Here is a 26,456-nt window from a genome sequence, read left to right on the forward strand (position 1 = left end):
AATTTTACAAACAGTTCTTTTGGAAATAATAATATAAAAACATGTTCCAAGGACAAGAAGGCAGTTCATACACAAAAAGGATAAAATTCATTCCATGTAAGTTAATAAGAGACCATATGTCATATTTGCAAATGAAATATTACAGATTTATTCTAGTTATACAAGGAAATGGAAACCACTTGTGTAAAGATAGTTTTCAGAATCAAGTACTAAATAAATTGCTGTCAAACTGATTAATATGATTAAAAGTTGGTATCTTTGAAATTTATTGCAAGAGCTACATGCAAAGACCTTTAAAAACTTACAAAATTAGGCAAAAGGCAGCTAACAATTTATATAAAGCTAAAAAGTTAATGAGTTGGAGTTTTTTCCCTTTAAAATATTATTTAGCTCTTTATGGCTTTTTATTCACTATATGAATGTTGTTTTTTTCTTTTATATCTTTAGAAAGAAAACTGTTACAAGCTTGCCCTCTGAGAGGGACACAAGATTCTTAAAAGATGTAAAAAGGAACAATATAATTTCAGTTTCAAGGATAAGTTATAATAATACAATAATTACCTTTTCTACCTGAAATAGTATATTACATTTAAATATTTATTTTAGCTAATTAAGTTGTTTGTTTTTTATATTATTTAAGTGCATTATGTAACTGAAGTCAAAAATATTTCAACGATTTTATCAAAATGCATTTTAAACAAATAGACTGAGTCTTCCTAATAAAGTCAATCTCATGATGAGTGAATTCACTTCAGAAAACATTATTTAGGTAAAATTACATTGAGGGAAGGATGAACTTAAGGACAATATGAAAAGTACCTCAAGACATTTTCCATCAGTTTTCTTCTGTATTTCTCCATTGGATAGGACTTAGAATATCAGTAAGACTCTTTTTTTAAATCCATTGCTTCAGAAATGTACAGATCATGGGTGCTATATGATTGCATATGAAACCAGATTTTATTTTCCTATTGAATTATCACTGTTAGACCATTTAACTGTTCTTATTTATTTACTGGTTTTGAACCCAAAGCAAAGTCTACTTCTTAAGGAAAATAAAACAGCAAACAGTAAATTCTGACATAAATCAAATTTATTGGATAGTTTAGTGAGAACTTTTTCATGAAAAATAAAAATTCCTATAATTTTATCTACCCTAGTTTAAAGAGATTCAAGAAGTGGTAGAATATCTCTGGCAGCATAAAATGGCTCCAAGTAGCCCCAGCATCTAGACACTCACTAATATGTGATTTCTAATTACCTTTGTAGTTTGTCACTGTTTAGCACAATGAAAGCTAATTGACCAGAAATGTTTGCTTAGATTATACTTAGTTATGGCTAAATTTTTACCGTTATTATTCTGGTTTCTTTGTGAATATCTCAACATTACTGCCTCATTAAACTTTAAATTAGATTTTGATAATAAGAGTATTTTATGAAATTTTTCAGACAACTGCAATATTCACACAGGAGCTACAGTACTCTTAAAGCCACTGTCATATTTTTCTAAATTTAATTCCTACTCATTCTTTACGGATTATTAAAAACAATGGCACTTTGATTTTAATTAAACACTTCATTTGAAAGCCATGACTAATAAATGTCAAATGCTAAAGGTGAACTTATGTTAAGTGGATATCAAAAGATTTTTCATAGCATGAAAGGAATTCAGGTCTGAGGCTTTTTAGTTTTACAATCACCAATAAGGAGTACAGACAAGAAAGGTAAAATTAACTAACTCAATCTAGATGCTTGTGTTACTTTGCTTTCATGTTGGGAATCAGTGAGCTCAACAATGGGTTCAATGGGTTAGGCATTCCTTAATTCTCTAAGCCTCAGAAGGCAATAAAAAAAAAAAAAATTAGGTTTGCTGCTTACATGTCCACCTTGCCCACAGGCATTATGTTTTAACAAAATATTGAAAATCAACATATGAATGTATTTCTTAAAGAAAATTCTTAAATTACACTGGTATTTTTTGAGTTGTTTTGTTTTGTTTTTACAAAATGCTTTTATAAAACAAGGTAATAAGATACAAGTTGGCATCACTAGAAAGCCTCCTTAAATAGCTTTACTTTAACTTCTAACATTTCATTTATGTGTTTATTCTTATTTTTCACAACGTGTGGAGTCTTTGGAAGACAGAATGAATGTTTATTTAAAAAGAGCTAATACTTTTAGCTAATACACGATGTAAGTCAATCAAGAAATAGATGTAACCACTTCTGATCAATTTGGCATTAATATTGAAGTTCTTCTGGTTGGCTTGGCTACCAAAGAACTGGATAGCAACTATTCAAAATCATTACAACATGGCTAGACTATAACATCCAAAGCAAAAGCCTCTTAAAATGTTATTTTGGGAATATATAAGTCAGTAACAGCTTCTACTAACACATAGAAAAACCCACCTAAAAGACATTGCATGCTTTATATAATATACTCAATTCTCAAAATGATCATACTTGAAGTAACTCAAATCTGTCTACATACGATCATGAACTGAAAAGCTCTATGAGTAATAAACGTAAGAAAAAAGAAGACATGGAAGGGCCCAAATGAAACCATAGAGATCCTAGCTCCTAATAATTATCTTTTCATCGTTATAATAACTGATGTGAGTCCCTAAAATCTTCGTTCAATTTTCTTGTAGACATAAATTCTGATTAAAACTGAGCCAAAACATTAGACAAGATTCTAAGAGTATACTGTCTTGGCCAACTTCCCATCTTCCACTAAGCCTGTTGCCTAATTGCCATTACCATCTGATAAAATGTACTTATTTTATAGTAAAATATAGGTTTGAGAGGCAGTAAAATGTGAAAAAAAAAAATGAATATATTCCACTGTTGTAAAAAAGAAAATAAAGGAAAATAAAAGTATAAGAGTTGATGAAGTTAGAATATTATGCTAGAAAATATATCTCTTTAAGCTCCCAATTTAATTTTTTCCCATATGAAGAAATATTTTCATTAGAATGTTGATAAAAAGAAAATACAAATTAAGAAATAAGCTGCTAACCAGTAATTTACAGGCTAGTTTTATTCTTGGATGGCAGTCCTAGATTTGTAGTTCTCATTCTAGATAAATAATTTTTTAAGCCTCAGAAAAAGATTAAACTGATGCATCATGTAAGCATTGGATTTTATGGTCAAAAAATCATTTTTCCCCAATGTACTGTAAAATTCAGAGAAATGCAGGCCAAAACTGTTTAATTTTTACTTATTTAGTTTTAATTACTTAGAAAGTAACAGAAATGGAGCTCAACAAATGCTAGGCAATATTATAACTGTTTACATAGTAACATAATTCTATAGTCATATTTTGAGTGGAAAATAACCTTAGAAATTAATTCAATCTTAAGGCCAAATTCAACCCTTCTCCTCCCTCTACGCTTTTCCAGGGCTCCTCCCCAATTTATTTCTTTGACCGTTTTAAAACACTTGAATCTTAATGGCTTTTTTAAGAGGTACAGTCTCTTTCCCCATAGGCCTACCAGTTTTTATTGTCTCACACCCAGCCACTTCATAAATCTGCATTACTTGCCTGACACTCCAAGGCACAGGAATTGGTCAACTTTCCCTTATTCAATCTAACTTCTTACATTTGAATGCAAGGGATGACTAAGAAAAGTTAAAAGATTCTTCTATATTCCTGAAGTGTGTTGGTGGTTATACTGGCTCTGCTCAAATGTTCCAGCTCTTGGTTCTGTGCTATTATTTTGTGCCTTTCCATTATCCACATCATCTAAAGTTTTATATATATTAAGCCATAATGTATGAACAGAAGTTCACAGTCTATGTATGGACACGTACTGAGAAGCGTTCCAAAAGGTCAACGAATCTATATGAACTTGAAATAAAGAAGTTATGCAAGCCATGTTGTATCAACTGCATTGTTGTTATTTTTAAATAAAAATCACTAGACTGACTTAAACCAAAAACAAGACTTAATTTGATTAGTTATAACATTCACAATTACAGACAGAGAATTGACACACACCAAGACAAGAATACTGCACCAATTTCACCAGCCACACAGAAATTAAAATATTTTTATAATGCTATCCAAAGAAAATGGGCTTAAACCCATGAAATAAAAGATGAATAAAAATTGGAATACATAAAACTTTGCCATAGAATAATGCTTGCATTCTTCTTTTTTCAAAATTAGCAGCTATTGGCACACTATAGAAATACATCAAGTCACCTTATTAAAAGTTGATTCAAGAATGAAAGTCTTACAATCTAATTAAAATAACTAGGTCTTACTTCAATTGAGCGTTCCTAGTGCAACTGGAGGGCTTCTTCAGGTTACAGGAGACTGACAGTCTGAACCCAGGGCTCTTCATCCAGGTGCCTAATAGTCAAAGCTCATTTCCTGTTCATAAATCAAAAACCAGAGTTAAATTGAGAGCTGCATGAGATAATTTATCTATTGTCTCTTGAATTTTGTTCTTTGATTAATGCTTCTTAGCATAACTTGATCAGTTCCTTTTATTGTAAGCAGACAGAAATTTTTCATTTCTTTTGGAAGTCAACAATGTATAGACTTTTTATTTTTAAAGCATACCATTTTATCTTAACAACAAATGTATACACAAATACACAAAACCTTTTCTCCCTTGCTTTCATTTTTCCATGTTTACATTTGCACCTTAATTCAGCAAGCATAAATTGCACACTTACTTTGTGCCACACAGTACTAAATACAATTAAAGATAAAGCAGGCCAAGCACAGTGGCTCACACCTGTAATCCAAGCATTTTGGGAGGCCAAGGCAGGAGAATTGCTTAAGCCCAGGGGTCTGAGACCTGCCTGGGGAATATAGTGGTGTTGGCAGTGGCAGCCCATTTGGAGAGGCTGCTGCCATGACACTGGCTTCAGTAGGGGAGATGTGGCCAGGGTTGCATGCTCCCTGGCCTGGCAGGAGTCAAGAACAGGTGGAATCTCCACCTTCTTTAGTTGGCAGGGCAGGACCGCTCCCCCCAGCCCCCCACACCACTTCCAGGCACAGCTGTACCTGCTGCCTATGCTTTGATTATGGAGCAAAGTTGAGGCTGAGCCTCACTGTTGCAACATTGTAGCAACCTAACTTAGTGTTCCCAAGCTTGGGGCAGCACTGACACACAATCACCCTGCTGCCTTGGCCCTCTCCAGACTTTGGGCACCAACAAGCACAGAAGGAAGCCTGAGAGGAGGCTGAGGGAAGCTCAGCATAGAACTGCAGGGAACCCACAGCACAAACAGCCTGGGTGACAAGGGAAGATAGGCTCCTGGGTGGAAAGAGACAGGTCCGCAGTAAAACTGCACCTTCAAGCCACGATTGCCTGAAGCCTGGTGGCTGGGCTGATGGACCAGAATAGGAAGTACAATGCTTTTTCCAGGCCCACGAAAGGCCGCCCATGAGCCAATCAGTATGCACTTCCTCTCCACTGAAGCCCATAAAAACCCCGGACTCAGGCAGCCTCAAGGAGACGACGGGACAACCTGCCTACAGAGAGGAACTCCAGGGTCTCCTCTCTGCTGAAAGCTGAAGAGACAATTGGACAACCAGCTGTGGAGAGAAGCTACCCACTCCAGGGTCTCCTCTCTGCTGACAGCTGAACACTTGTTGGGACACCCTGCCTTTGGAGAGGAGCTACCCAATGTGGGTCTTCTCCGAGCTGTTCTGTCACTCAATAAAACTCCTCTTCACCTCGCTCACCCTCAATTTGTCCTCATACCTCATTCTACCTGGACACAGGACAAGAACTCAGGACCCGCTGAATGGCAGGGGTAAAGGAGCTGTAACACTAACAGGGCTGAAGCATGCCCCTTCCTTGCCACATTGCAGGCAACAAAAAGGAAAGAAGAAAGGAGAGAAGAGCTGTGGCCCTCCTAGACCTACGAACTCCCTGAGCCAGGGCTGTGACACTCTATTTGGGGCTCTGAGGTTCCTGGTATCTCCAAGCTTCCAGGCATCACTGTGTTCCCTAGTGCCAGCCATGGAAGCTGCTTGCAGTACACCTGGTCCAGCTGCCGCCTCACAGGGAGCCAGCACCCATGCCAGTGCCTGGAGCTGCCCATCCCACTGCAGCCAGTGTGCATGGCCAGACCCCATGCTCGCTCACTCACATATCCCTCACCACTCTGTTCATCCTTGGCCGGCATGGGATCCAGGCCAGTAGTGTGAGCCAAGCGCAGCCTGCAAGGTCGAGTGGGCAGAACAAGCCCAGTGGGCCCAAGCAAAACTTGAGAAAAGGTGCTGCTGGCCACAGAGGTTTCCAAACAGAAAAGCATCACCGTAAGGATCCTGTAACCATGGGACCCTGTGTCTACAAAAAATAAAAATTAAAAATTAGCTGGGCATGATGGTGTATGCCTGTGGTCCCAGCTACTTGGGAGGCTGAGATGGTAGGATCACTTGAGCCTGTGAGGTGGAGGTTGCAGTGACCTGTGATTCCACCATTGCACACCAGCCTGGGTGACATAGTGAGATCCTGCTTCAAAAACAAACAAATAACAACAACAAAAAGATGAAACAGAAAATACATAACTGGAAAGGAAGTAACTTAGTATCTCTTTGGGAAAAAAGGATTAAACACAGGAAGAGATGTGTATTAGAAAGAGCATATCCAGGACTGAAAACTTTGTTCTTCATATCTGTATGGCCTTGGATAATTTCTGAATCTAAGTCTCAATTACTTCACCTCAAAATTAGAATGAAAACAGGAAACTTGCAGAACTACTGTGAGAATTAGAGACATGGTATGTAATGTGCCTCACACATTGCCCAGCATGTATTAGGTGCTCAATAAATGAGTGATATAATTATATACTATTTTAAGACATTGAGTCTTTTCCTTTTATATCTTCTAATGCCAAGATTGGTTATTCTACATTTCATATTGGCAGTGGCTGTGATACTAAGTAATAATGCTATGAATTATGAAGCTACTTATTTGTGCTTCACCGTCTTTATTGTAATATTTTATCTTAGTTTTGAGATACTTGAAAGCTATAAAGTGTTCTTATTCTCCTTTCAAAATTACTTAACCCTAAATAAGCTATTATTTCCTTTTATCGAGATTAACTTGTAGTATTGTATAAGCTTCTGACTAGAAAAAAATTCTTAACCTTCTATTAAGTTAACTTCCTCCTAGTTTTCACCCTCATTTCAGTATCCTCCATCTTCCTTAAGCTTTACATAAGAAATAATGTGTCATAAATTTCTCAACTACCAAAATACATAATAAAATAATAATTCTGAATTTTTGTCTTAAATTCCTTCTGCTTTTAGAGAAAAAGGTGCTTAAGGTAGATCTTGTAGATTCACCAATTTAGAAGTGCCATCTAACTCTCTTTTCTCACAAAGAAAGAACCTCTTGATAAGGATAACCTAACTAGGTTAAGACATGAATTAAATGAATCCTAGACTTACCTATCCTCAAATGTTATGGACCAGATGTTTGTGTTTTCCCAAAATTCATATGTTGAAGCCCTAATCTCCAATGTTACAATATTTGGAAATGGATCTTTTCACGATTAGTGATTTAAAAAGAAGAGACCAGAGAGCTTGCACACTCTCTCTCTCTGCCATATAAGAACTTAACAAGGAGGCCATCTGTAAGACAGCCCTTGAAAACTGGCTGGAACTTTGATCTTGGACTTCCCAGTATCCAGAACTGGGGGAAATACATTTCTGTTGCTTAATCCACCCAGTCTGTGGGATTTTGCTATAGCAGCTCAAGCTTCAAATAAAGTATTTAGTTCAAGAATGCTATTACCACATTAGTATGGACACACACAAGTGCATACCTGCCTACACACACACATAATTCAGGACATTTAATATTATCTCATTTGTGGAGAATAGAAGAAGTAAGGAATGAGGAGGATTGGAAGTCACTACTTAATTCTCAGCTTATATTTAAGTGTCTCAAGATTCTATTCATGGGTAAGGGTATGCAAGAAATTAATGATAATTTTAGTACAAATGTGGGTTTCTGCCCTCCCTCAACACTGAAAATGAAGAAGTGAAACCAACCCAGTAGTCCCATACACAGGTTTTGGGGATTTTTGGATAAATATAAAAATTGACTTTTCTGGTCTTAAAGCTTGAAGCTTACATTTGTTTTAGCTGAGTTTCTCCTTCAGGAAAGGACCCCCCACCAGACCTCTCAAAAAGTATCAAATAACTGAAACTCACCAGATCACCACATCCAGAAAGTGAGGCCAGACTCCTCATTCATCATGATTGCTCTTAACCCTCCCAAGTTCCTGTTTTGCCAGACATAGTGACATTTCTTCCCTGCTACATAAACCCCTAATTTTAGTAGGTCAGAGAGATGGATTTGAGACTGATCTCCCATTTCCTCAGCTGCAGCACCCCATTCAATCCTTCTTCCATGACAATACTTGTGTCAGTAATTGACTTTCTGTGTGGCAAGCAGCAGGACCCAAACCAAACCCCTGGTGTTTCGGTAACAGAAGGAGCCATAACAAAAAAGGCAGAGACATGTTCACAAAGAAGTCTTCAAGCTACAAATCACAAGAAATGCGAAGCCACATGGAACTCTTTTCCTAATCTTTCTCTTGGCATCTAACCGGATTAAAATGGCATATTGCCATCTGCATTCCTGCATGTGATTAAAAATCAAACCCTACAGATTGAGGTAGATAGATGAAAAGTCCTATGTCATCTTGTCTAACATAATGTCTTTGATCCTTGCTTTTCCTATCCCCACATTAAGGATTCTCTTTACTAAATGAAATGAACTCTAGTATCTTATATTGAAATGCATTGTTAAAGATGTGATTTTTTTTCCTCAGGTTGCAGAAAAACTTGCCTGAATTAGTTCTTTTAACTTTGTGGACCAAAAGGTCCACAAAGCATTACCTAAAATCAGAATACTGAGACTAGAAGAAACTTAATGATTATCTCACTTAAGTGTCACACCAACATTTACCACTAGCTCCCACTGGATGTTTTATTTCATAGTAAACTCCAACCAGATCATACATACAATTTTTAACAATAAAATCTCATAAATAAAAAGCCACTCAACTGTGGAAGATGTTTTTTCTCTATACAGAGACTTTTAAATGGTATATTCTCATATTAGAAGGACAAAATGGTATAATTCTTTGGAAATTGTCTTTAATTCTGAGAGTGGCTTAATATACACATATTAATACGTGTATTTTGGATTTTCCTAAGCACCACATATAAAAGAAAAACCCCAATGCAACACATGCTGTGTCCCACTTAGCAAAATTTTTGTGGGATTAATAGAATATTATTAATAGACATTTTTTATGGTTACCATTCTATTAACTTATACAGGATGGCTATCTCCTTTTTCTAAAACAGTCTTTTTCAAGACACTTTACTGATCAATAACTAATAAAAATTCCCTATTTTTAATCACATAAATTTCTTTTTTTTTTTTTTTTTTTGAAACAGAGTTTCGCTCTGTCACCCAGAGTGGAGTGCAGTGGCTGGATCTCAGCTCACTGCAAGCTCTGCCTCCCGGGTTTACGCCATTCTCCTGCCTCAGCCTCCCGAGTAGCTGGGACTACAGGTGCCTGCCACCTCGTCTGGCTAGTTTTTTGTATTTTTTAGTAGAGACAGCGTTTCATCAGGTTAGCCAGTATGGTCTCGATCTCCTGACCTCGTGATCCGCCCGTCTCGGCCTCCCAAAGTGCTGGGATTACAGGCTTGAGCTACCGCGCCCGGCCTATAAATTTCATTTTTAATTAAACATTTCTTGAAAACCCACCATAAGTTAAGCATATCAACTTAAAATACACATATAAGGTTTTGAGATCCTTTAATATTTTGATCCACCTCTGAGCCTTTTGAATGCAAGGACTATGTTAGCTGTGTCCTCAGGATCTATCATTGTGTTAAAATATAGAATATGCACTATAAATGTTAACAAATGATATTTGTGACTCAAAATTTCTATAGATTTCTACAATCCTTTTCATATAATGGATATCCTCGCCATCCCTTCAAAAATGTACTGTGTACTCTCTTCACATCTTTTCTCTTGTCCTTTCTGAGATATTTGTTCTGCTCTCTTGCCTAGTTTCGACTTATTTTCCATGATTCACTTATCTCATAAAATCTATTCCAGCCTAAGCATTTCATTTCTCTCAAACTGTGTCAAGACTATATTACACTGAACTCTACTATCCTAAAGAGAGTCAAAAAATCAGATTTATACTTCTTATATATCCTCCACAGATCATAGTTCTAAGTTGGGAACATTGCTAGTTAATATATAAGATACACATGGTTTGTGAGAAAAGATACAAGTCTCTTTTAGATCAGGGATTGGCAAACTATGGTCTATCAGCCAAATTTGGCCTGATGCCTGTTTTTATAAATACAATTTCAATGGGACACAACCATGACCATACATTTATGTATTGTTTATGGCTGCTTTCCTGCTATAACAATAAGTTGAGGCCATTTGGCCCACAAACCTAAACTATTTACTCTCTGGTCTACTACAAAATAAATTTGCCAACTAGTAGATGAGATCAGTGGTTTTCCAGTGCGGGTCCCAGATTTTCTTGGCCTAGTCTCATTCTTAAGCGTTGTGGTTGGATAATGTTATAAAACCCAGTGGGTCTTAAAGGTGGTTTTTAGACTAGCAGTATAAGCGTCACATTGAAATTTGTTAGAAATTCTAAATCTTAGCCACCATTCCAGACTACAGATCAGAAATTCTTGAGATAGGGCCCAGCAATGTGTTTTTAGCAGCCCTCCAACTGATTCCAATTAACACTAAAATTTGAGAATCACTGGATTAAACAGCGAAACATTTATTAACACCTGACCATGATGACTTGGCCTGGCTATGGCAGATCCATTTCCTTTAAAGATATACTAAGTTATGAAAATATATTAATTACATTTCACCCATCCTGAAATAAGACATCTTGCATTTATTCTGCAAGAACATGAAGGAACAGGATTCTCTTGATGTGGGAATTGCTATAGCACTTTTAGTAAATGCCAAAATGCCACCAGCTGCATACCCAAAGGAAAGACAATATACCAAGTGCCAAAGTGTAAAACCTATCCAAAAATAGATTGAAATATCAAAGCAATATAGCAGATAAGCTCCGATTTTTATCGGACTGCCTGTCAAGACAAACCTCTGCACAATGCTTCTCAGCAGGGACACAGGAGAAGCAGCACTGCAGCTCAGTATGGGACTCTGATAATCAAGAATTTGTTCCAACATGCATATCCCCAGCTCAAAGTCATAAATGTTGCCTTTCCATGATAGTGTATGGGTAGCACTTTCCATGATAGTATGTAGGTAGAAATAGGAATAATCGCCACCAAGCCTTTTGCATGGTAATAACTAGCTAGCACTCTCTATGAAAAAAATTTATAATTATGTTATAATATATATAATTTTCAGAAAATAATTATGTTCAAACTTTATGATCAATTCTCACTTCCTCATTGTTTTTCTCTAAAATACAGACTAACACCAGCAGCTTTGTCTATGATATGAAAGGATTGTAATGTACCAAAAATAATGGAAAGTTATTGATAAGTGGAAAGCATAAAAAAGCTACTTCTTAAAAGACTCTTGCCTCAGTGTTTTATATTTTAATGGTATAAGCTAGGCAGCTATTTCAAGAAACAAACAGTAAAATTATTTAACCTATTGAAGAGTCTCTACATAAAGGTTAAAAAAATATGTCAGTCAATAAGAATAAACTATTGACTGACAGCCTCTAGAAACTTCACATTATTTCCTAGTCTTAAAAAAGTTATGTTTCTACAAAATAATATATCCATTAGTTCTCTATAGAAATTTCACACATAAATTTCATATGCCTAAAATTTATATAAACATTTTATTCAATACTCTTTTAAAAGTTCTTTTATTTTGACATATATCTACAGAATATAAGAAAAGTGTTCGGACATGCGGTGTAATAGCATAAATGAAAAATATAGGCCTGGGTGTTACCCCATGAATTTAGCAAATGACTGGCCACTGTTCAGATGATCTGTTAGATTTCTGATACAAAAACTTAAAATTCACAAATTTAACCCACAAATTAATTAATATATAAATTGACACACACATAATACAGAACAAATTCAAAGAGGAAGAATGCACAATGATATTTTTATAGGGTTACAACCAACCCATGTAAAGATAAAAATGTTTCACCCAGAAATAATTAATAGTGGGGAAACTTAATACCTACTTAGAAGGATAGTAAGTCACTAAATAGCATGAAACAAGGAGTCAGTAAAGGCTAAGAAGGTTACAGACTGTAATTAAGGGTAATGCTCTGAAATTTTAAGGAGTGGAAAATTAGGCTAAATGTTATAAGCCTTTCATAGAAAGTCCTCTAGAATCAACCTCTAGCAGATGCTTCAATTGAGTCATTTAAAATTAGACAAGAGCCTGTCTTTGCCAAATGCCATAGGGAATTATTCAATACTAGTGGGATGTACTAAATGAACTATCTGTTTTCTTTTATTCATTTTTTGCATATCTAATTGCCATGATTTCATATACATTAAAAAATAATGAAAAGATAAAAATGCTCTGGAGGTTATTATGCTACTATTATTATCATATCAACTCATCCTTTTTATGTTTTTCAAAACAAGAAGAATGATGGGATAAAATAATTAAGAGGTAAGTCCTACTCTTGAATAGTCCACTCAAAATATTAAATTCAAAGAAAAGTTATATTAAAAGATAGAATATACCTTTGTAAAATTTGCCTAGTTAAGATCATATTTAATTACCCAACAATGCCCTAGCATGATGTGTAACACAAAGTATATAATCAATAAATACTAAATGAATGAATAATAAATACCTCTCCTCTGGAAACTATCTTTTCCAGGGTTTATGGCCCTGAGATGTAGTAGTATTGTATTCATTAATCACTTAAATCCAACCCAGTCTACCTGGACTCAAAAGTCTGGCCTTGCTACTTACTAACGGTGTGTCCTTAAGCAAGTTGCTTAGTCTCAACATGTCTCAGTTTTCACATTGAAAAATGAGGAGAGATTACAATAGCATCTGCCTCCTAGACCTTTTCTAAGTATTAATCACTTAATACTGGTAAACCACAGAATCTATTAGATAGTAAGCCTCAGTATGGTGAGACATCATTCTTAGTAATGGCCACCAGTGTGCATGGTAACTAGTCCGATAGGAGACATCAGGGTGTTAGTCTAGAAAATGTTAGAAAGGCCAGGTGACATTACACAGATTCTTAGAACATGATTCATTTACTAATATACTCTAAAAGTAAGTCAGCTGATTAATAAGATTGACTATGGAAATAAATGGTATTCTCATCCAAGTTAAAGGAACCCTGGCTCTTCCTTTGCAATTTCAGTCCACTAATGGTTACTTAGCTTTAGCCTTCTAGGCTTTGTGCTATATGTCAAGTTCTTGATCTTGATAAGGCGGTCCAACGACTTATTAGTAAAACAATGGACTACTATGCTTTTCTGGATTTCATATTTTCAATGCCAGCTCCATCAACTGTCCATAAATATAAACTCATGTCTGTGGTTTCAAGGATAATTGCCTCTCAGTTGAGTAACTTAAAAAGACCATAAATGTAAGTCATAATCTGATTGATCTGGGTTTCAGTCCTAGCTCTGGTATGATGAGCTCTGTGGCTTTGAGCAAGTTAAACTTTAGGCTTATTTCCTCATATGTGAAATAGGAAAAAAATACATAAATCATCATTTTATGGGGTTATATTGAGGACTAAAAATCAAGTAACTCATGAAAAATGCTTTCAAGTACACTGGTGAGAGACTATCTGGGTTCAAATGCTTGCCCTAATACTTATTAACTGTGTGTACTGGTGCACCTTACTTAGCCTCACTATGCTTTAGTAAGTAGTTACAAAAAGGCTAGCTATTACTATTTTAATAGCATTATTGGAATATAATTTCCAGCTTCTCAATGTGTATCCTAATACATAACTTTTTCCATTCCTTCCAACTATCAGTGTCCTTTCAAACTCGAGAGTTACTATTCCTTTTAAAGGCTTATTATACATTCATATTCCCTTGATGTTTTCTGTGGCTTCTTGGGGACAATTCACACTCCAACAATTGCTTTGATCCAGAAATCATGCTCCTTGGTATTTATCCAAAGGAGTAAAAACTTAAGTCCACATTAAAACCTGAACATAGATGTTTATAGCATCTTTATTAATAATTGCCAAAACCTAGAAGCAACCAAGATGTCTTAGAGGTGAATGAATAAGTAAAGGGTTATACATCCATACAATGGAATATTATTCAGTACTAAAAAGAATTGAGTTATCAAGCCACAAAAAGACATGAATGAGCTTTAAGTGCATATTACTAAGTGAAGGAAGTCAGTCTGAAAAGGCTACAAACTATGGATTCCAACTATATTAGGTTATGGAAAATGAAAAACTATGGAGACAGTAAAAACATTACTAGTCACCTAGGGTTTAGGGGAAGGTAGGGATGAATAGTGGAACACAGAGGATTTTTAGGGCAGTGAAGCTATTCCATATGATACTCTAATGGTGGATATGTGCCACTATACCGTTTCAAAACTTATCAAATATACAACACAAAGTGTGAACCCAAATGCAGGCTATGGACTTAGGTTGAGAATGAAGTGTCAATGTTGGCCCATCAGTTGTAACAAATATATCACACTGGTGCAGGATGTTGATGTAAGGGAAGATTGTGCTTTAGGGTTGGAGAGGGATACGTGGGAACTCTGTACTTTCTGTTGAATTTTGCTGTGAACCTCAAAGTGCTATAAAAATAAAGTATTAATTTTTTAACAATTGAATAAAATTAAAACACACATACTGTGTGAGCTAAAAAAAAACCTACTACCAGGCTAGATTTGAGCTTTTGATTACACAATTTGTTTAAAGACTATGGCAGTACCCATGCTCCAAGACTTGGGAGAGAATTAGCAATATGTGTTAAATTTATTCAATCAAAAATTAGTGAACATTACCCATTTTTTGGAAAGGAAATCTTAAATATAACAACCCACTGATCTCCATATCCTTAATAAAAATGATTTTTTGGTTTTTTTTAGAAAGTGGAATTCAGGCTTCCATGACTTCATACACAGGTAATCAAAAAAAATTGTATAGTCAAAATACTGAAAAAAAAAAAAAAGAAACAACATTTTTCTCACACAAATACATCATGCAAACATATATTTAGATAAAAATTATATACAACTCCTTGAATAAGGACATAGAAATATTCAAATAAAAATTAAGATATAAGTTTCAAGAGAGAATGAACTTTCTTTTATTTCCTGATTCATCCCTAGAAACTAAGGTAATAGCTGATACCCAAAAAGTACATAAATATCTGGTTAATAAATAAATGAACCACATATTCCCTTTATAAAAAAAAAAATCATTCTGCCTTTGTTGTGAATCAGAAAGGGGCTAGCATGGAGATAAAACAGACTTTTTAGGAGCCTACTACAACTGTCTGGCTAGGAAATAACGAGCACATAGAAGAAAGCAATAGCAGTGGAAATGAGTGAACACAGCCAGGAAAAGTGTAAATAACACCATGCTTTAAGCAGTGAAGATAAGCCACTGAGAACGCGAAATCCTGAGGGGCAAGAAGAAAAGAAGAGCCTAAGAAAGTTAGCAAGAAGGAATGTTTCATGATGAAGAAAGGAAGTAACAAGACAATGGTGTCACAGAAGCTCAGAGAAGACAGACTTAATAGACGGAAAGAATAGTATCAAGTGTTGCAAAGAAGTCAAGTACTATGAACAGGGCTGGGATTCGGAATGGGCTTGGTTAAGCACTCATGTTGGGAAAAAAAAATTGAAAGGAACATCGAAAAATGCACTCAGAAGACAAATAATATTTTAATACATTGTTTTAAAAATTATAATTAGTGCAAAGAATCCATGGTGAACAAAATATCAAAATTATAACTAATGACGAGTTGTTTTATGCTCATGTGTTATTGTGTAACACAACCGCTGGTAGTTCTTGGACCTGCACAGCCTTTGCTTTCCCACTGGGTATGTTTATGGGGTTGACAATGATGTGCCAATAGATTGGGCAACCCAGGGCTTTATGTGTGTTTTTTGATCGTAGCGATTTTATTAACTTTTCCACTTAATGGAAAATATGGGAGGATTTTTTAATAGATCTATATAGAGGCACGCCTTTTCCTTTCATCACAGTTTCTGATAAGGGTTGGCACAGCACTGACTCAGACTTGGAAAGCTTCCTTTTAGTTTAGCAATTAGAAAGCCATCAGAGACTTAGTGGGAGTAGTTTCCATGTGGCAGTGAAAGGAGAAACCAGACTGCAGTTAATTAAAGAGAGAATAGGCTGAAGACAAAGGAACAGAAACAGAGATGTTTAAGAATAGAGGGTAGATAATCCATGAGGAATACAACTATTCAATTGCTCCTATATTCACGCTGATCTGAAATCTATCTAAAGAGAAGCAAAAGTATGGTTAAAAACAAATTGGTCATTCCTATGGTGCCGCTTTAGAGACAATTATCTTCATCGTGGCTTTAGGTTGATTACTTATGGCTCTTGCTATAAGCAATGTCACTGTGGTTCAAATTAGAACATTTCTGAAATATTTCTGGTACCATGTATGTTGTCACACCTCTCTCCCAAACATACCACATCCCAGGAATTATCTCTATAAAAAATGGTTCTCTAGAAATTTGGATGATTGCTAACTTAAACAAAAGTAATTTTGCAGTAATAACAGATTCAGTTTGAACCATGTAGTAGATCTCTACTGTTGACCTTTTAAATTCACAGACATCTTACAGGAGAAATTACGAAATGGTTTATAAATGTAATTTCCAGTATAGCCGCCTTGAAACTTAATTACGTCATTACCCTTGGAATTTTCCAGTATGAATACGCAAATACAAATATATATTCAAGATGACCCACTAAAAACAGTCTCCAATACCAATGAAATATGAAGCAGTACGAGGTAAATAAAAGTGGGATGGCTTCTAATTAAAAGAGAATTTAATAATTAAGTTTAAAAAACCATGTTTTTAACTATTTTGTAGCACTAATCTCAAAAGGCTAACATCTAATGAAATAGGTTATGTTATAGTTTTGCCAAGCCAAAGGATTCTTCTAAGACATCTTTGTACTCATGGTTAAGTGACAAAAGTAGAGAAGAAGCTTTCCACTATGGGAAGTGGAACTAGAAGAGTGCTTACAAGGGACACATCTTACCAAGATGGAGTTAATCCAATACATGTTCCTTTGGGGGATGATGAAACATATTAGAATTTAGCAAATGTCCCTCTTCAAATATTGAAAGGCAGTGCTTCTCAGTGTATGCTGAAACTACCTCCATGAATCAACTCTAGATTTTTTGAAAAGTCAGGTTCCTGGTCTCACCAGAAACAGAATCTGAATAGGTGGGCTCTAGGCTCTGCATTTTTGACAGACATCCCTAAGTAATTCTCAAAGTTGTCATATTTAAAGGAGCACTAAAAATGATATAATACATAATCCATTTATAGTATACACTCTACCATTTAGACATGTCAGATTTAATAGTGAAATTTAGTGCAAAATAGATCTACTATTCCATCAAAAGTATCATATAGATGCTGTGGTAATTATTTAAAACATAGTGTATTCAATGGTTGCAGATGGCAAATAAAATATAATCAATAAGTATATGTTGAATGTTTACTATATGCAATAAATAAATCTAATATAAAAACTCTCCCTAGGGAGCTTGTAATATGTGCATTAAATATGACTTTTCTAAATCCCTTTCTATTTGGAGTATTATTTCAAAACTCAAATATTTTCCAGTCTCTTATTTCCCTATTTCTAAAATAGCAATATTCTTCTAAAAAAGCAAAATACATATAAATATGAACATGGGATTACCATATTAGTCTAGCAATATTTGTTTACTAAAGCATTCAAAAGTGCTTACAGAGTTTTTAGAGATTATCTCAAAATTACCCAATTATTTAACATGAAGTCTATTTCAAAATATAAAAGCACATAAGTTTACCCAGCATACAGCATATCTATAGATACATGCTCATCTATAACCAAACTGAGAAATTTGACCTTGCTCTGCAGCTATGGAGGTGAATTTCTAAAAGGATAATTCTTAATTAATAATTCTTAATTGAAACTCTACATGGCATGATTTTTATTTGAGCAAGGCTTTCATATTTTAGTTTATTATGTAATAGTTTACTTCCTCAGAATTAGCATTAGTGTCAAAAGGGATGTAGCCAGTCTTAGAGAATAATATGGAGAAAGAAATCATCATAGCAAAATAGTCACCTCCAAATAGGAATCCCATTATTTTAAGGGAATTTCTTCTAACACTCAAAGAAACTTATGAACAAACATATATATATTTGCTCAAAGACCTCATCAAGGGATTGCATTTTTAAGCAATGACCATACATACTAATAGTGGCCAAACCTTTCATTTATTATAGATCAACTTATAAAAACTAATATTTTTCCACCTTCTCATTTTACCATAAATCCTAAAAACCTCCAGTATAATTTAAGTTATACTTCTATCTAGGCTTTTTTTAGAAGGAGTCTCGCTCTGTCTCGCCCAGGCTGGAGTGCGGTGGCACGATCTCGGCTCACTGCAAGCTCCGCCTCCCAGGTTCACGCCATTCTCCTGCCTCAGCCTCCCAAGTAGCTGGGACTACCGGAACCCGCTACCACGCCAGCTTTTTTTTTTTTTTTTTTTTTTTTTTTTTTTTTTAAGGGGGGGAGGGGTTTCGCAATGTTGGCCAGACTGATATTTAACTCCTAACATCAAGTGACCCCCTCGGCCTCCCAAAGTGCTGGGATTACAGGTGTGAGCCGCCATGCCCAGCCCTATCTGGGCATTTCTATTCCCTTTAATATTTTCTAATTTGTTGGATCGTTTTGATAATAACAGTGACCATTTATTAAACACCAAGTAGGTTGGGTGTTAGGAGCTTGACAGAAATTGCCACAAATCATCAAATGTTATCATCCTGGTCCCAAGAAATATTTAGTATCATTCCAGTTTCACAGATTAGGAAATAGGCTCAGAAAGGTGAATTAACTTAATCACAGAAAGGCAATTTTTAGGAGGCAAAACTTTAAATATGATGCCCATTCAATTTCCCTAAGTCCGCTTAACATAAAGTCAGAAGATAATGATTCAGTCTCTCTCTGTCTGTCTCTGACTACAATATGGAATTTATTTTTTATTTTCTTCACCATGAAAAAAAGTATTTAATACATGTGTGTCTGTTTGAGGAAGACTTTTCAGCAAGGCATTGACTTTACACAGAATATAGCCATGAATTAAGTAAAAAAGATGATATCTGCTAGCCAAGTAAACCAGTCAAATTTGTCTTTAGAGAGTCACAGATGACCCCAGACCAAGGATCCTGCTACTTAATTTACTGAATTTGTGATTTTAAAAACAAGGTAATTGTGTTGTTTTTTAATTTAAAGCCAAAGAAACAATTTTAACTAAATTTTGTTTCATTACATTTGCGTGTGCCAATTGATTCTATTAACAATATTTAAATATTTCCATCCTACCTTATTTAATTAATTTATTTATTTATATTTAGAGGGAGTCTCACTCTGTAGTCCAGGTTGGAGTACAGTGGCACGATCTCAGCTCACTGCAACCTCCGCCCTCTGAGTTCAAGTGATTCTCCTGCCTCAGTCTCCCGAGTAGCTGGGATTACAGGCACCTGCCACCGCGCCCAGCTAATTTTTGGTATTTTTAGCAGAGACGGGGTTTCACCATCTTGGCCAGGCTGGTCTTGAACTCCTGACCTCGTGATCCACCTGCCTCAGCCTCCCAAACTGCTGGGATTATAGGCGTGAGCCACCACACCCACCACACTCCTACCTTATTAATCACTCTTTATTTAAGCAATAGGAGGGTTAAACTAGGATAATTTTATTTTTAAAAATTCAAGTTACTTGGAAAGAAGGAAATGAAATGATACAGTGGGTATTAGCAATACCCTCTCAGGAAATGAAAGGGATTCCGTAAACCAACCCATACCTTCATGCCCCAAAGAGAAAAAGGATAAACATGAGTTGGGACTACAGCATTTCCAGGAACATGGAGGATTTGCCTTTGTAGAGGATGGGATTGGATTTAGTGATGGAGGAGATACTGTTACAGGTAAATAAGAAAAATGGGAGAGGCACCTAAATAACTAAAGAAGGAGCAAAGTGTGGGAAAGCAGTCCACCATGGGCTTCGTATGCTCCCACCATCTTGCTGAGCTCTTGGTCTTGGCTGTTATTTCAATCATGCCATTTTTCAGGATTGTTGATGAAACTGGAGCTCTGGGAAGTAAGGTAACACCTGACTGAATGTACTAGGTAGTCCTGAGATGCGTCTTGCACCTCTCTGGTCAAAAATCAGTCTTGCTTACTGACGGCTGTAAAAGCAGTGGATCTCCTGAGTTCAGGTTACTTTTCCAGAGGAATACCAATCGCCCTTGCACACTCCAGCTGGTGCTCCATGTGACCCTGCAGTATTCTGGGCTGGGAGAACCAACACAACTATTCTGGTTTCTGCTTTTCCTGTGAGTAAAGCCAGGTTTCTTTTGTTTTGTGTCAACATCCATGGAACTCTGGTAGACTCACTCCTTAGCTTACATAGTTGTTTCAGTGAGAATTCTGCTGCTTCGAGCTCTCCTCCATACCATCAGACTTATTTTATTCAGACACAAACGTTATTTTATTAAGATGAGAGAAATGCCAACAAGGAGCCATATCTTCCTTTAAGGACAGTCGCCATTCAAAATTACGGAATTCAGGGTTTTGTCCACTGTGCTCTTGCCTCGCTGCATCACAGTCTTCACCTCACTGGCAATAAAGCTGAATTTTCAGGAGGGTGGCCTATTCACTAACATAAATTTTAAGCAGTCTCTTTCATTTTCTTATTTGATGAAAGGAAATATCTAGTAGAATAATGCTAAGTGTAGAAATACTCACTGTCATGTTCCAAATGTTTTCATTAAAAATTAGTGTATTTTTATCACCTCTTAAAAATCCTTCAGCAGAATATTTTACGTAGCTCTTATTATTAAATTAACTATGCTTTATTATAACTCAGATTAAAGTTACAGCCTATTTCACATAAATATTGAATTCATAATTATTAGCATAACATGTTAATATAAGGCACTCATCTTATTTTATTATTAAAAACACTACCAAGAAACTGAAAGAAAATTTTACTCAAAAATGATATATTATCTCTATCAGTGTGTCTGGTTCAATATTTAATAATCATTTAAATTCAACAACAGTCTGCTTAAGTTGAAAATATTGAAATTAGTCATGTAAAAAATCGTTTTAAAGTCAAGCACCAGAAACACACATTTTGTGCACTTCATTTCATTTTATAGTCTCTAAGAACTATTACAATTTTTAATAAACTTGTATCTGGGATTTGAAGCTGAATACTTACATTCGAATGGCAAGAATTTATTAACCAAAGGATACCCAAACTGGTAGTAAAATGTATTCCCTAGTGATGTTTTAAATAGATTGTAAAAACTGCATTTTATTAATCTAGTCACAATTAAGGAACAACAGCTGTCCCATCTGCATTCCCAATGCCCATTTTGTAACGATAATTTTTTTTCATTTACACATTGCTGATAAATAAACATCTCATGGTTGAGTTCCCAAATCTTAGTTCCATAGCTTTCATTGCAAAATGTTCTATTTTGTCTCAGTCTTTACAATACATGGTGTTATATAAATTTATATTAACAGTTGTCTAAATTATAATGAAGTACTTTTCCATCAATATTTTTGTTTTTGTATTCATATCTGTAGCTATATATCTCTATATAGCTATCATATAATGTACATATGACTGATTTATCCTAGATTACTTATCATTATGCAAAATAAATTAGTGATTACTTTTGTTACTAAAAAACGTTTAATTAATGGCCATGTCAGTGTCTTTTCCTCTTAACAATTCACAAATACATTGAAATCTACTTTTTAAAAAGGTAATAAACTAATACTATGCCTTTAAAAAATAAATTACCTTTTAAAAGTTACTTTACTAAAAGTTTACACATTTATTAAAGTGTAAATAATCCTTTGTTTAAAGTAAACTTAAAAACTGGATTGTCTTTCATAAAGCAAATTATTTTGATATTTTTAATAAGATCACCGCCTAGGCAGAGAGCGGTGGGTCATGCCTGTAATCCCAGCACTTCAGGAGGCCGAGGCGTGCGAATCATGAGGTCAAGAGAGTGAGACCATCCTGGCCAACATGGTGAAACCCCATCTCTACTAAAAATACAAAAATTAGTTGGGCGTGGTGGTGCATGCCTGTAGTCCCAGCTACTCGGGAGGCTGAGGCAGGAGAATCACTTGAACCTGGGAGGCGGATGTTGCAGTGAGCCAAGATCACTCCAGGCTGGCACTCCACTCCAGGCTGGCAACAGAGCAAGACTCCATCTCAAAAATAAATAAATAAATAAATAAAATAAAATAAATTTACTGCCAAATTCAGTCAGGTTTACTGACAAAATGTATTAACATACATTCTATTCTCTAAATGTAATATTGCTTCAAACATCTCAGATTCGGGAGGATATTGCTTCTTTCCAACTTTGTCTCCTAACTGTGTTTATGGTTAAAATTAAAAGTGAAAAAATAATCAAAAGATTTAACAAACAGTCATGATATATACTAACAACACTTTCATGCTAATATTAGAGAGTATACTTGAGTTATAGCTTGTGAAATTTTTGTTAGTCACTTATCCTTCTTGGTTGCTAAGTCTTTCATTTACAAAATATAGGAAACATAAGAACTCATGAACTTGTAGCACATAGGCATTAAACTTATATACCTCTTTTGAAATCAAGAAAATCAACAACTTTTAAAATCACAATTGTAATAAATTTATGGCTTGAAGAAAAATAAAACTTGCATATGGCCATTTATAAACAGAATATGTTTTTGACCTCTGTATTTTTTCACATAAAAGTGTAAAGAGATGGGATATTTTTCAAAAGAAAGTTGGTGCATGCAAACTATAAATGTTATTTAGTACCACTTGTATGAGAGAAGTTATTAATTTCTCAAATAACCTGAATATTTTGAAATATGAGTTTAACATTTTTATAAAATTATTTTCAATAAATTACAGGATGTTAGAGCAAATGAAGCATGGTGAATATAAACCACCTTTCTTAATGACAAGTCATCTTCATGTGCAGCAACAGTCTATAGAGTGATAACATCAGAGATTTATCAGGTGTAGATGGTTATTTTTCCCTGTACAGAATGGCTTCAAGAACAACCAGAAGCAGGAAGAGATTTTTTTCTAAAGGATAAAGAAAAAAGATTGCATTTTTTTTCCAATGATTTTCTTTCCTACAACTTCTTACCACTCTCATTGGATCCAAGTATTATAATCTGCTGACTTATTTAACACTATTGCCTAAAAGAATATCATTTGTTGCCTTCTACTGATATTTGTGCTGACTGAAGGGCACTGCAAGTACTGTGATTGGAAGAGAATTGCTATTCTGTAGTCTTTGGGAAGATATAGCCCTGGATTTAGACAATGGATCTAATCCAAATTCTAAAATTCACCATCCTTGGAACCTTAGATAAGTTGCTTAACCTCTCTGGACCTCAGTTTCCTTATCTTGCTAAGTAGAGAGAACAATGTCAGTCTCCTACGGCAAAACATTGGACACAATAAAATTAGGTTCTTTTCTTCTACTTTTTGGAAGATGGTTTCTCATCCTGGTTCTGCTATTAATTGCTCCGTTACCATCATTTCACCTCTCAGAGGTGAAATGTCAATAAAATAATGAAGGTATGAACTCTTGGTTCTACCTGTCTATGATTTCATTTAGAATTGTACAGATCATGGCTGTAACCTCTTATTTTAGCTTTTGTAATAATCTCAGATACATTACTTGCAGAATGGTCTTCAATCAAGGTCAATGATATAAATTGTTAAAATAATTGTAAACATTTAAATAATATGTGATCTTACATCCAGATTTTAAAAATGGGAAAGATAAATAAGCCCCCAAAATAGAATGCTTCATTGCAGAATTTTTCAATGGCATATCTTATCATTAAAGGAGGAGATTTCCTTTTTGTCTTGTTTTTTGTTTGTTTTTTGGTTTTTTTTGTTGTTGTTTTTTTTTTTGAGACAGGGTCTCGCTCTTATCACCCAGGCTGGAGCGCTCACTGCAACCTCCACCTCCCGAGTTCAAGTGATTCTCCTGCTTCAGTCTCCTGAGTAGCTGGGATTGAATACATGCACCACCATATCTGGCTAATTTTTGTATTTTTAGTAGAGACAGGGTTTCACCATGTTGGTCAGGCTAGTCTCGAACTCCTGACTTCAGGTGATCTGCCCGCCTCAGCCTCCCAAAGTGCTGGGATTACAGGTGTGAACCACTGCTCCCGGACAAGGAGGAGACTTCTTGTAAAAGGTATTTTTTAAATTGAATTGCACATGTATCAATGGACTCAGGAGAAAAAAAAAATACAGTTCCTAAATGTACAAGGAAATGCTCTTAAGTATCATTTCTTAGTACATATTTAATACTCCAGAAGGAAGTCATGAGCATTTGAAACTAATTCGAAGTGGCGGTTGCTAATGATACATGAAATATAGATCCTTAAAATGTAATTACTATACTGAGACTATAGGCTAGAATTGCAAGAAAAAAATCTCAGGCTCCTTTTGTCATGGGTCTCTGAAAGCACACATTTGGCCTACTAAACTGAAGGATTAAGTGCTTGATCTTTTCCAGTCTTCTAATTAAGATTGGTTTTCTTACAAATGGAAGGTATTTTAAAATGTGTACGTAGTTAGATGTGTACAAAAAGACTGGCATGACGTTTTCCCCTCCTATTTTGCAGTACACAGCACTATTTTCACACTTCAGCAGACAAACTGAAAGTCTCTGGTGCATCAACACCAGTATCAACCTTCCTGAATTAATTACTTCCTTCAATCTCAGCTTTATAATGAGTCTCTCTGGGAATTGACACAATTAAAAATGTAGAGAGAGAGTCACCAGGAAGACAGAGGTAGATAATGCTTTAAGATCTGTTCTCTTTCCTCCCTTTTCTTACCACAAAGCTCTTCAGATTAGTATGCAGAGAGTAAAATCTCAGTTCTAAAGATGATATCTGTTTTAAACAGTCTAGGTTTTCAGAACATTGAGGAAGAAAAGTCATTTTCAACTCCCATATTACAAAAACAAATGTACTGCAGTTTTCTCTGTTTTTATACAAAACAAGGTCTTTGGGAAAAAAAAACAATTCTAATATTTTACACTTATTTTCTTTACTTGTGTCTTAGACAGCATTAATGTGTCCCGACTACGCGTAGAACTACCAGTATGTTTTCTTCAACAATTCAGAAATGAAGCTGTCTTCTGGAGCTAGGCTTTCAATAACATATTGATTCTATGCCTTAACAATAGATTATTAACACAGTATTTTTCATACTGAACTGTACATTAGAATCTTCTATGGAGATTTTATATATATTGTAGTATATATGTGTGTGGGTGTGTAGATATCACACACATGAGATACACACACACACACACACATACACGCCCAACCTGTACACACAGAGGTTGTAATTACATGAAACTGGGACAGGGTCTATTTTTTTTTTTAATCTTAGCCTGGAATATATGCTTGGAAAGCCGTAAGGTGGAAAATAATTCTATTAATGTATTCCCCACTATTATAATGCAATGAAAAATACATGCACCTAAATGTTAAATGCTATATATTTATATTATATATACCTAGAAATACAACAAAAATGGGAGTTTCTCTTTTACTGATATAGATTGTATTAATTTAGAACACCAAAATTGCATATTATCATATTTGGAACCCTGTATAAAGGCCTCATTTAAATTTATATAAATTTATTTAAATTTATATAAAGGCTAGGTGTCAGACTAGCCCTCTTTGGTGGAAAAACGAAACAAAACAAGCAAACAAATACAATGAGTGCTAGATGTGATAGTAGGCTGCCTTAGATACATGCCTATCTGGTTAGTTGGCTGATCTGGTTGGCCAAACAGGTGTGCCTTTCTAACTTCCCTGTCAATGGATAGTTTTCCTAGAGCTGTGCCCTCCATCAGAGAAGATGATCTTTTCCAACAGAGGATGATATAACTAAGGATATTCTATTTGTTAAGGATATTCTACATGATGAGATAAAAAGTGAATGCATAAATGGAGTCACAGGGAGAATAAAAGTAGAAAATGTCAAATGCTAGGACTAAGACTGGTAAACTATTGAAAGTAAGATGCATGCAAATAAGAGGAGAACAAAAAATTAGACTCTGAGCATTTTAGCAATCAAAGGAAAGAAAAAAATGTAATGAAATGTGCC

The 26,456-nt window shown here is 35.2% G+C and overlaps 1 long non-coding RNA gene across 1 annotated transcript in view; it reads right to left on the bottom strand.

Moving 5' to 3' along the window:
• Positions 1 to 4,271: 4,271 nt before the first annotated feature.
• The window catches only part of LOC105552541, a 228,567-nt gene continuing 206,382 nt past the window's right edge, over positions 4,272 to 26,456 (bottom strand). The window contains exon 3 of the long non-coding RNA XR_001008027.1: positions 4,272 to 4,380. This is a non-coding gene — a long non-coding RNA (uncharacterized LOC105552541). The remainder of the gene's footprint in view (positions 4,381 to 26,456) is intronic.

This window comes from Mandrillus leucophaeus, unplaced genomic scaffold (assembly GCF_000951045.1).
Source record: "Mandrillus leucophaeus isolate KB7577 unplaced genomic scaffold, Mleu.le_1.0 Scaffold563, whole genome shotgun sequence".
Classification (NCBI taxonomy): Eukaryota; Metazoa; Chordata; class Mammalia; order Primates; family Cercopithecidae; genus Mandrillus; species Mandrillus leucophaeus.